The following is a 9232-nucleotide window of genomic DNA, read 5'->3' as shown; positions in this document are numbered from 1 at the left end:
CAAGACTTTGTAAAAGAGCATAATAGGACCCCTTTAATAGTACTTTGTTAAAGAGTTTAAAAAAAAAAATAAAAAAAAAAATTTAAATATATATATATATGCTTATGTGACAAACAGCTCATAAAAATATATATATATATTTAATTTTTGATAACCTGGGCATGTTTTCATGCAAATCACAGTTTAAGCCATACTTACACAATAAATAATAAATATATTATATTATATTATATTGCTTACATTACACCTCCCTGTAAGACCAATTTTTCTCAGTAGGTGGCAGCAGCGCTTTGTATTTAGAAAGGTCTTCTGTAGATTAACTGTTGTGGTCAACACCACAAAACATGCAAATTCTGTGACAACGTTTCTGTTTCTAATTTTATAAATAAATAAGAATATTAATAATTTAATATTTAATGTAATATCTGAATATATAAGTATATATAAGTCTATACTACATAATATATTTCACTATATTGTGTATACACACACACACACACACACACCACTAAAAACATAATGGTGATCATATGATCTAATGGATACTGGTAATAAATTATTAGTCTAAACTAGATAATATATTACACTATACTGTATATATACACACACACACACACACACACACACACACACACACACACACACACACCGCTAAAAACATAATGGTGATCATATTATGATCTAATGGATAATGGTAATAAATTAAGCCTAGTCTGTGTCATTGCATGCATTTGTGTCGGTTTTTTTTTTTTCTTAAAAATATTGCATTAATAAATATGCCCTGTAGCAGTAAGCGCATCACTCTGAAGAGGCGTTTCCCACAACTACTGCATTCATTTATCTTCTGATCTCTTTCTCTGTTTCTGCCTTAGTATGTGCAATGTCAAACTTATTTTTTCGATCTCCCCCATGTTCCCCTTCTGTCAGTGTCTGCCCTAGATTTACAGCTCTTCAACCCTGTGCAGCATGGGCTCTGGCTGGAGGTGTATGAACCGTGACTTACAGCATCACTCAGTAGACCCCAACATGATATGTTCACAAAGTTCATGTAGTTCAGGTCATCTTATGAAGTAGACCTAAAGAATAAAGACTAGAAAGTTGAAAAATATATTTTAATTCTCAATTTTTATAAGTTAAAAAGGCAGGTAAAATCGTGAGGCACTGATATTTTTTGTGGGTTTCTGAAGAGTCAAATCAGACAGACACTACTGGGAACAAAACCAGCCTATCGGCACTCTTCCACCCTCTGTCTGCAACGGCAAAACGTCCTCGGCTTTCAGAATGAGTAGGAATGAGGCATCTGCAGCTCGAGTAAAGAGGAAGAAGGAGGAGGAGGTGTTTAAGAGAAGCACTGGAGGAAAACCAAACTCCTCACCCAGGGACCGGGTGGTTTTTTAGAAAACGTGTTTCCTAGCTGGGCCCCAGAAGAGCTGGTTTACCGTCTTTTTGGAGCAGACCTCTCCAGATGGCCCTATCCAAAGCTGAGCTGCTCTTGTAGCCGGTGGTAATCGTGGTTTTAACTCAACCCAGATCCATTTTCCTGGAGTCACCGGTGCTCTGAAATCTGTTTCCTTTGCCGATAAAACAGGCCTCCCATCTCTTTTCCTTCCAGCAGAAAGTCAGCACCTTTACAACTTCCTCTAACTTTCTCCTCCTCCTTATTTGGTGATAACTCAAATGTCTCCAAACGGTTTTCATTCCTCTGCAGCTTTGGCAACACTCAATCACTTGAGAGTGTCATAAGACACAGACTCTGACATTACTTGCTTTATGGAAAATCAGACACAAGCGAATGAAACTCTTCTTTTTTAAAGCACACAGCTGACACATAATGAATGTGTTAAAATGTACATTTTAAAATGTCCGAATGATCAGCAGAATTATGCTAACATCATAGTAATGTAATGCTCTTGTTTTACTGAGAATTCACTTTATTAAGTTGTCCTGCTACTGTAATTTTTTTGAAGTCACCATAATGGTGATTAGTGACTATTTGTTTGGGACATTTGACCTTGTATGTTCATATTAAAATTTCTGATCTAGTCAATATCAGAAGTGTGACAAATGAAAACAAGTGATGACAAGCTAGAATATGAAATAAATCAATTGCCTGACTTTAAGTTAGTAAAGATATTATTAGCATGAACATGAAGATTTTAGTTTAACATTATTTAAGCATGAAGATAAATCAATAAAATTTATTTCATATTCATAACTGTTTGTGAATGGGTCTTTCATAATAGTGAGGCAACTAGTAGTGAAGATACATCTTTGAAAGATGTGACATCAGTACTCGACATACAAAAAAAAAATTAATAACAACAATTAGAACATAAACCAATATTACAAAATAATCAAACAACACATACTACTAAAAGTGAACCAAAAAAATGTAAATAGCACAAATAAAAAAAACTCCATTCATTCAGAGTTGCATGCTGGGTGCCTTCATAATATTTATATATATATATATATATATATATATATATATGTATATATATATATATGTATGTATAAAGTTTATATTATATAATATTACATATATTTTATACGCACATAATTTTTTTCCTGGTAAAATTTGAGTATTATTTGATACTGATTATGTTTTGTGGCTTTGTGACTAAAACATTGAGCATTTAACCATTTACAGATTCAAATGTTAAGTTTTGTGGTAATCAACAATTTTTTGTGTGTGGTAATCAGTTATCAGGAATATGCCACAAGTGCTGTTGATTGAATCCAGAATATACCTTTAATCTGAACATTCCCACTTGGACCAGTGTTTGACCACTGGAGCACCTCTGACTACAGACACAAGGCTCCTCTGTCAGGAATGATCACTACTGTCCCACCAGGAAACCCTTACCTTCATCCCAAAGCCCTGGTACTTTCCATAAAAGAACTCTAAAAGCATGAGATGTTCCTGAAAGAGAAGAATAAATGATTAAGAAGTTTGGGAAATGAAAGTCTCCCTTTTCATGAAATCCAATCTGTGTTTGTGAATAGATCTATAAAGATTCAATGTCAGTGATTGATTCTCTGAGCTCTGAATTATGAGTTGCTTTATTAGCATAATTTCCCTTGATTTAGATGAGTGCTTCTGAAAATGTGGAGGTTATGCCATTGTCTTAAACATTTGCTTTGGGCGTGCGTGGGCTTACATATTTGACTATATGTGTGTCCATGCGGATAAATGAGTGAATCAGTTTCTCACAGATCCTCTTTTGCATGCTTTTATTACTTTGGTTCATCCAAATAGCACGTACAAACACGTACATGTGGAGCTTAGTGCTACATTGTGGTTATGCAGCAATAGCAATGCAAATAAAACTTTGCCTGTTATCTTAAAAGAAAACAAAAGACACGCGTTTCTGTCTGAAATGCTCTAGTTTTGCACCCCAAGAACTGTGGTTTGGAGAATAAAAGAAAGAATACCAGTGCAGCTTCACCTGCTTACAGGAAATAGGAACGTGCTGGTTTCCTGTTTCCCCCTTTGTCGTCTTTGCACTATGTTGAAAACAGTCCGCTCTGGAAGCAGCTCAGTTGAATCCAGCAGTTAAAGAAAACACTAACTAGATGAAGCAACTTATGACTGAAAAGTGCTCAAAACTAAACAGTCCTAAACAGTGTTCAAATTATAAACCTCACGTTGAACACATGGAGTTGAGGAAATAAGATGTCATTAAGTTATGCTTTGCATTATGGGAAAACATTCAGAGTTTTCAGTTGGTTTGACAGCTGAGCCATGGTGGGAATAAAACCCTCTCTGTGGTATTTCCAGAGATGGTGATGTGGTTAACTGATAATTAACGTCCATCTTGGGGCCAATACAAGGGATCAGACTAGTCTTTTGTCTGAGGGTCTGAAGTGCTATCTCTAAGATGACCTTCAGCCCATCACTATGAACCCATGTAAGACAAAGTGAAAACCTTGAGATAAGACAGGCTCAACACAATAAATGTAAGCTGCTGAAACAACCTCTTATGTTACTGAGATTTTCCTAATTATCTTTTCATATTAAGATCTACATCTACAAGAAGCACGTGTAATATCTGAGGATTTTAGAGATCACACCATACATTGATTTAGAGCTATTCCTGCAGTTTGGTAGTAAAGTGTGAAGTGAAGTGTAATACATTTCTTAAATTTGACATTATAAAGTTGCAAAATTTTGCTGTCTATTGTCAATAATAGAAACGTATGAAGCTCAGCTCACACAGAAGTCACTCTCAAACCAAGAAACTTTCTGTTAGCCAGTGAAACGAACCCACGTAGCCCTTTTGAACCTGTTGCAAAATAAATCTGCATGGGAAAATCTTCAACCGCATATGAAATTTTGAATTGTGGATTAGTATTTAAATTACTTAATTTCACACATGAAAATTCCTTGAACAATTCTAAATGTGACTGGAACTTGACTGTTGTCTGTAATTTATCAGATCCAGTTAATCAAAAGTCATTGATCAATTGCACATAATTTACTGAGCCCAGCTCTAACATGTTATTATTTTTGTCTTTTTTTTAGTTTTCTTAAAAAACTATCTAAAAGTGTTAACATGTTTAAAAGTTCAATGTAAATGAATGACTTAGTATCATGAAATCTATAGCTTTAGTTTCATCAGGGGTTTATTTGTTGTGGTATTGATTTAGCATTGATACAGAAGAAGTGGTTGATACAGAAGAAGTACAGAGTCAAAACTGTATGGAAGGCCGTTTCTGCCACAGAATAAAGAAAAAAATATATATATGTGTATAATTTTTATTTTTTTATTTTTTTATCTCAAACTTTTTTTTTTTTAGCAATTCTGAAAAAAAAAAACGTAAGATATAAACCCAGAATTGCAAGATATAAACTCACAATTCAGATTTTACATCTCACTATATGTTCATATTTCACAATTCTGAGGTGGGAAAAGTCAGAATTATCAGATAAAAAGTCACGATTACCTTTTTTTTTTTAAATTATTATTATTATTATTATTCTGTAGTAATACCAGGCTTCCATCAAATAGAGTCAGGAAAAATGTGTATTAATAAACTAAATAGGGTCAATTTTGATTTCTTGTTGACTTGAATGTTACCTATGTTTACAACATCACTGGAAAAATGTGACGTTGGTGACATTTCTGTACATATTTCCTTTTTGTGACATTTTCAAAGTAAAATGTCCAGTGAGTGTAGCTAAAATGTGTTCAGTTTTCTCTGAAACAGATGAATCTGGCGACATTTGTTTTCATATGCATCGTAACAGTTTGGAAATGAAATGTCAGATTAGTGGCGCTAAAAGGTTAATGTGCTTAATTGCATTTGAAAATAATGTACCACATACACCGATACTGTTAACCGTGAGATGAGTTACCATAGCCTACCATTTTAGCTTGCCTTCAGAGATTTTTGAGTAATTTATAAAGTGTTGTGACTCATATCCAAGCATTCTGCATCACAAAACCAATGCTTTACCAGGTGAGCTCCAGAGCAAGTTTAACTACTATATCAGAAAAGCCACGCATATGGAGCTGGTTATGTGATGCTAATCTTAAAATGTTTATGTGTATTGTGTATTTTAAAATCATAACACAGAATTGCCCAAGAAACCATACCAAAATAAGTATTTAATAATCAATAATCTTCCCCTGAAATAATAATTTGCTTAAAAAGGAATACACATTGTTGGTGTTTTACTGCAACTAGTGTTCAATGCACCTGGAGTTGTTCAAGAGACAATTTTTCCAATGAGCCTATGTTCATATTTTGTAATAAATGGATTCCGAAACCTAAAATAGCTGTTTTCAGTAAACATGAAGAGAGATCAGAAAATAACAATTAACGTGGGCTATAGAGTCTCCTTTGACCCCCTATGACATTTAACCTCTGTCCAGTCTACGTATTAGCACGTCTATTTCAACCAAGCTAACTCCACCATTCAGAAAGCTTCTCCAAAATTTAGAGGCATGATCATTTTATATTTTTCTCCACTTTTCTCAGCTTAATCTTTTTCTTGTCTACATCGTATCATTGGCTCAATTTTAAAGATGGGGTCACAAACATAATGACTGATTCAGCGACAGTCCTTTAGGGTCTTCAGCATACTCACTCGGCCGAGAGATTAATTTCCCTCCCGCCCCTTATTTTTTTATTTTTTATTTTTTTGTCATTTCCACATAAAGAGGCTAAATGTCAAGCATGCCTGACTCCCTCCAGTGACACATCCATTCCCGCAGATAATTACCATAAGGAAATTGATGCTTTAGTGTGCAAAGGGGAATTTAATTTACTCTGACAACCCCCTGCATAATGCAATCCCAAAGAAAGTGAGATTTTTTCAGCCCCAGAGTAAGAATTTAAATAAAGCAGACTATTAACATGATTACAAATCTCGAACATCTCTGACTTATTTAGGTAGTTTAACCAATTATGGATTACATGTTGTTAAAGTTATAAATTAGAGGGTGTGAAAGCTGCTTAAAGATCCATGAAATAAGCAATAAGAGGATGTCTCTGTTCTAGTACTTTGCTGCTGGAAACCTTAAGATAATATTTTCATTAGCTCTTGTTGTGAATGTTCAGCCTATCAAATCTAAACTACATAGAAATATTAGGCATTAGGAATCATGAAATAACAATTTACTACATGGTTTTACAGCATTTATTAATCTAGGTTAAAGATAATTTATAAATATTATTGTTCATTGTTAAATTATATTTGTTAATAATACATAACTAATGATAATTTACAGAACTTGAAATATTAAAATGTGTATATGTAGAAATTAAAATGTGTATATGTAGAAACTTACATTAATCATTGTTATTTTGTATTAGCAATTGTAATTGCTAATGCTGACATAAAGCATTGCTAGAACTTATATATTTTACTGCTGTTATGATTTTCTGCCTTAAAAAAATATAACTTTAGCTTCCATGCAAAACATTTTATCACAGCAAATATTTTATTCTGAGCATCAATTTCAGTCAAAACCATTAGAATCAGTCATATTAGATACCCAAGTTAAAACTGACCCCTGTAACCCTAGGTCAAGTGGTTTGGAGAATGGATGGATACATGATATTTCTGAATTTATTATTTAAATAACATCAGGGAAGTGAACTAACACTGCACCAAAAAAAAAAAAAAAAAAATTGCATTGTGATTTATAAGAAAAATTATTTTGGTTTATCTACTTCAAAATTTCAGATTTAATTCAACTTATTTTTTACTAGCCATTTGTAATTGTGAAATTTACTAGAGATTTATTTGTGGAAATTTTTTTCTACACTTACCAATTGTTTCTACTCATTAACCAATTAGAACTTGCCTTTAAAAATAAACTTTCAACAAAACATTTAAAAAATAATATAGAATATTAGAATTTAGAATTCTTATAGAAATTTGGAATACTTTTTAGAGTAAAATATTAATAAAAAATCCTTGAATTGTTAGTTTATAATTGTTAATGGAAAACATAAATTTATTTAATTAATGTTTAACACATAACAGTCTGCCTTATTAAACTGAAAAGAACACATTCATAATAATTTTATACATTCATAATAAACATGTTCTCAGCCATACCAGTTTATGCAGAGTCTCCTCTCTGCTCTAATGACTGGAGCTAGAACACAGTTTGCTGAGTCACCCTACACCAAAAGCATTCCCTCAACGCTGTCTCTGGAGGTTAGACTGTCCCACTCTAATGTCACAGACAGTTTTTACTCCATTTATTGTGATATCAGAAGAAGAAAACTGTCTGGCTCTCCAAAGGGTCACTAAATTACACAAACAACAGGCCGTCCTGAAAAAAACAGGCCCACATCATCCAGGGTTCCCGTTTCACCCCACACCCAACTGCCTGAAATGTCCTCCTGGAGACAGGAGATAAGAGTGGCCTCCTTCTGAACATGACTCAGCACCAGCAGCTCCTGAGATATGGCTACCTGGAAGGGTCAGACATTTGGATCACTGGGAGCCAAAAAGCTTCTCTTTTACTACATACCAATACCACAGCCATGAGGCAATATACTGGAAACATCATTTAAGACATAAGAGCAGCTTCTGTTTTACTACGTACCAATACCACAGCCATGAGGAAATTTATTTTAAACATCATTATTTATTGACTATTTCTATAAATATTAATGCAAAAATTATACCTTTTTGGATGATTGGTGGCAGTATTGTTAGTACATCCATCCATTCTGAGTCTAATGATATTTTTTAATAAAATAATATTGAACAGGTCAGATTGCACTGTCACAATCTTACTATATGTCAAAAGAATGAAATTTTAATTCCATCCATTCTCCAAACCGCTTATCCTTTGCAGAGTCACAGGGAAAAATGTATTGTTAATTTAATAAATAAATAAATATGCAAAAAAGATTTCTATAAATATTAATGCAAAAATTATACCTTTTTGGATGATTGGTGGCAGTATTGTTAGTACTGGGCCAGGAACTAGCAAGTAATACACCCAGTCTCTGTTCCTCTGAACATACCCTTCATACGTAATTACAAACTAGAAACTGACAGGATGTACAGCTTTCATCGCAAACAACATCCTTTTAATGCCATAAGGTGTGTTTTCTAAAACCTAATTGAAATCCTAGAAGATACAAATCAGTCAAGTGCCCTTCATGGCCAGTATAGGTATTATGTTTACAAACAATTAGACATAGATATCATATTGTATTTTGCATTAACTGCATGCATATGCATGCATAGACTTGCAATGCATTGGTCTTTACCTTTTTAACTCCAAATCTCCCCACAGACAATATTCAAAGACAGACCACTACCATACCTCTGTAATGACATCTCAATGAAGATTTATAAAAAAAAAATAAAAAAATAATAATGTATGGCTCTTAAAAATGTAGCCTGTATAGAGATGAATATATGACATTAAATGAAAAAGAATAAACAGCTTTATGCACACTTTATATTACAGTTAGTTCTGATCCTATAATCCGATTGGTCAAGCAGCACTCCAAGAGTGCCCATATTTAGTATAACAGCACTGGGACTTTCACTGTTTGTACAATCTTATCCATTCACAGCATTCCAGACCGGAGTGGAAGTGGATCAGAAGTGAACTTTCCATACTCCGTAGACTGTAGCAGTTGGCATAAAAGAACCAGTTCACATCGAAGAACGATTCATTCGCAAACCAGACATCACTAATCGGTATAGCTGTGGTTCGGATGTAAACTGCACTGTTTATATTCAGTAAAA

Source organism: Cyprinus carpio, chromosome B13, assembly GCF_018340385.1.
Source record: "Cyprinus carpio isolate SPL01 chromosome B13, ASM1834038v1, whole genome shotgun sequence".
In the NCBI taxonomy this organism is placed as follows: domain Eukaryota; kingdom Metazoa; phylum Chordata; class Actinopteri; order Cypriniformes; family Cyprinidae; genus Cyprinus; species Cyprinus carpio.
This window is presented reverse-complemented; position numbering follows the sequence as displayed.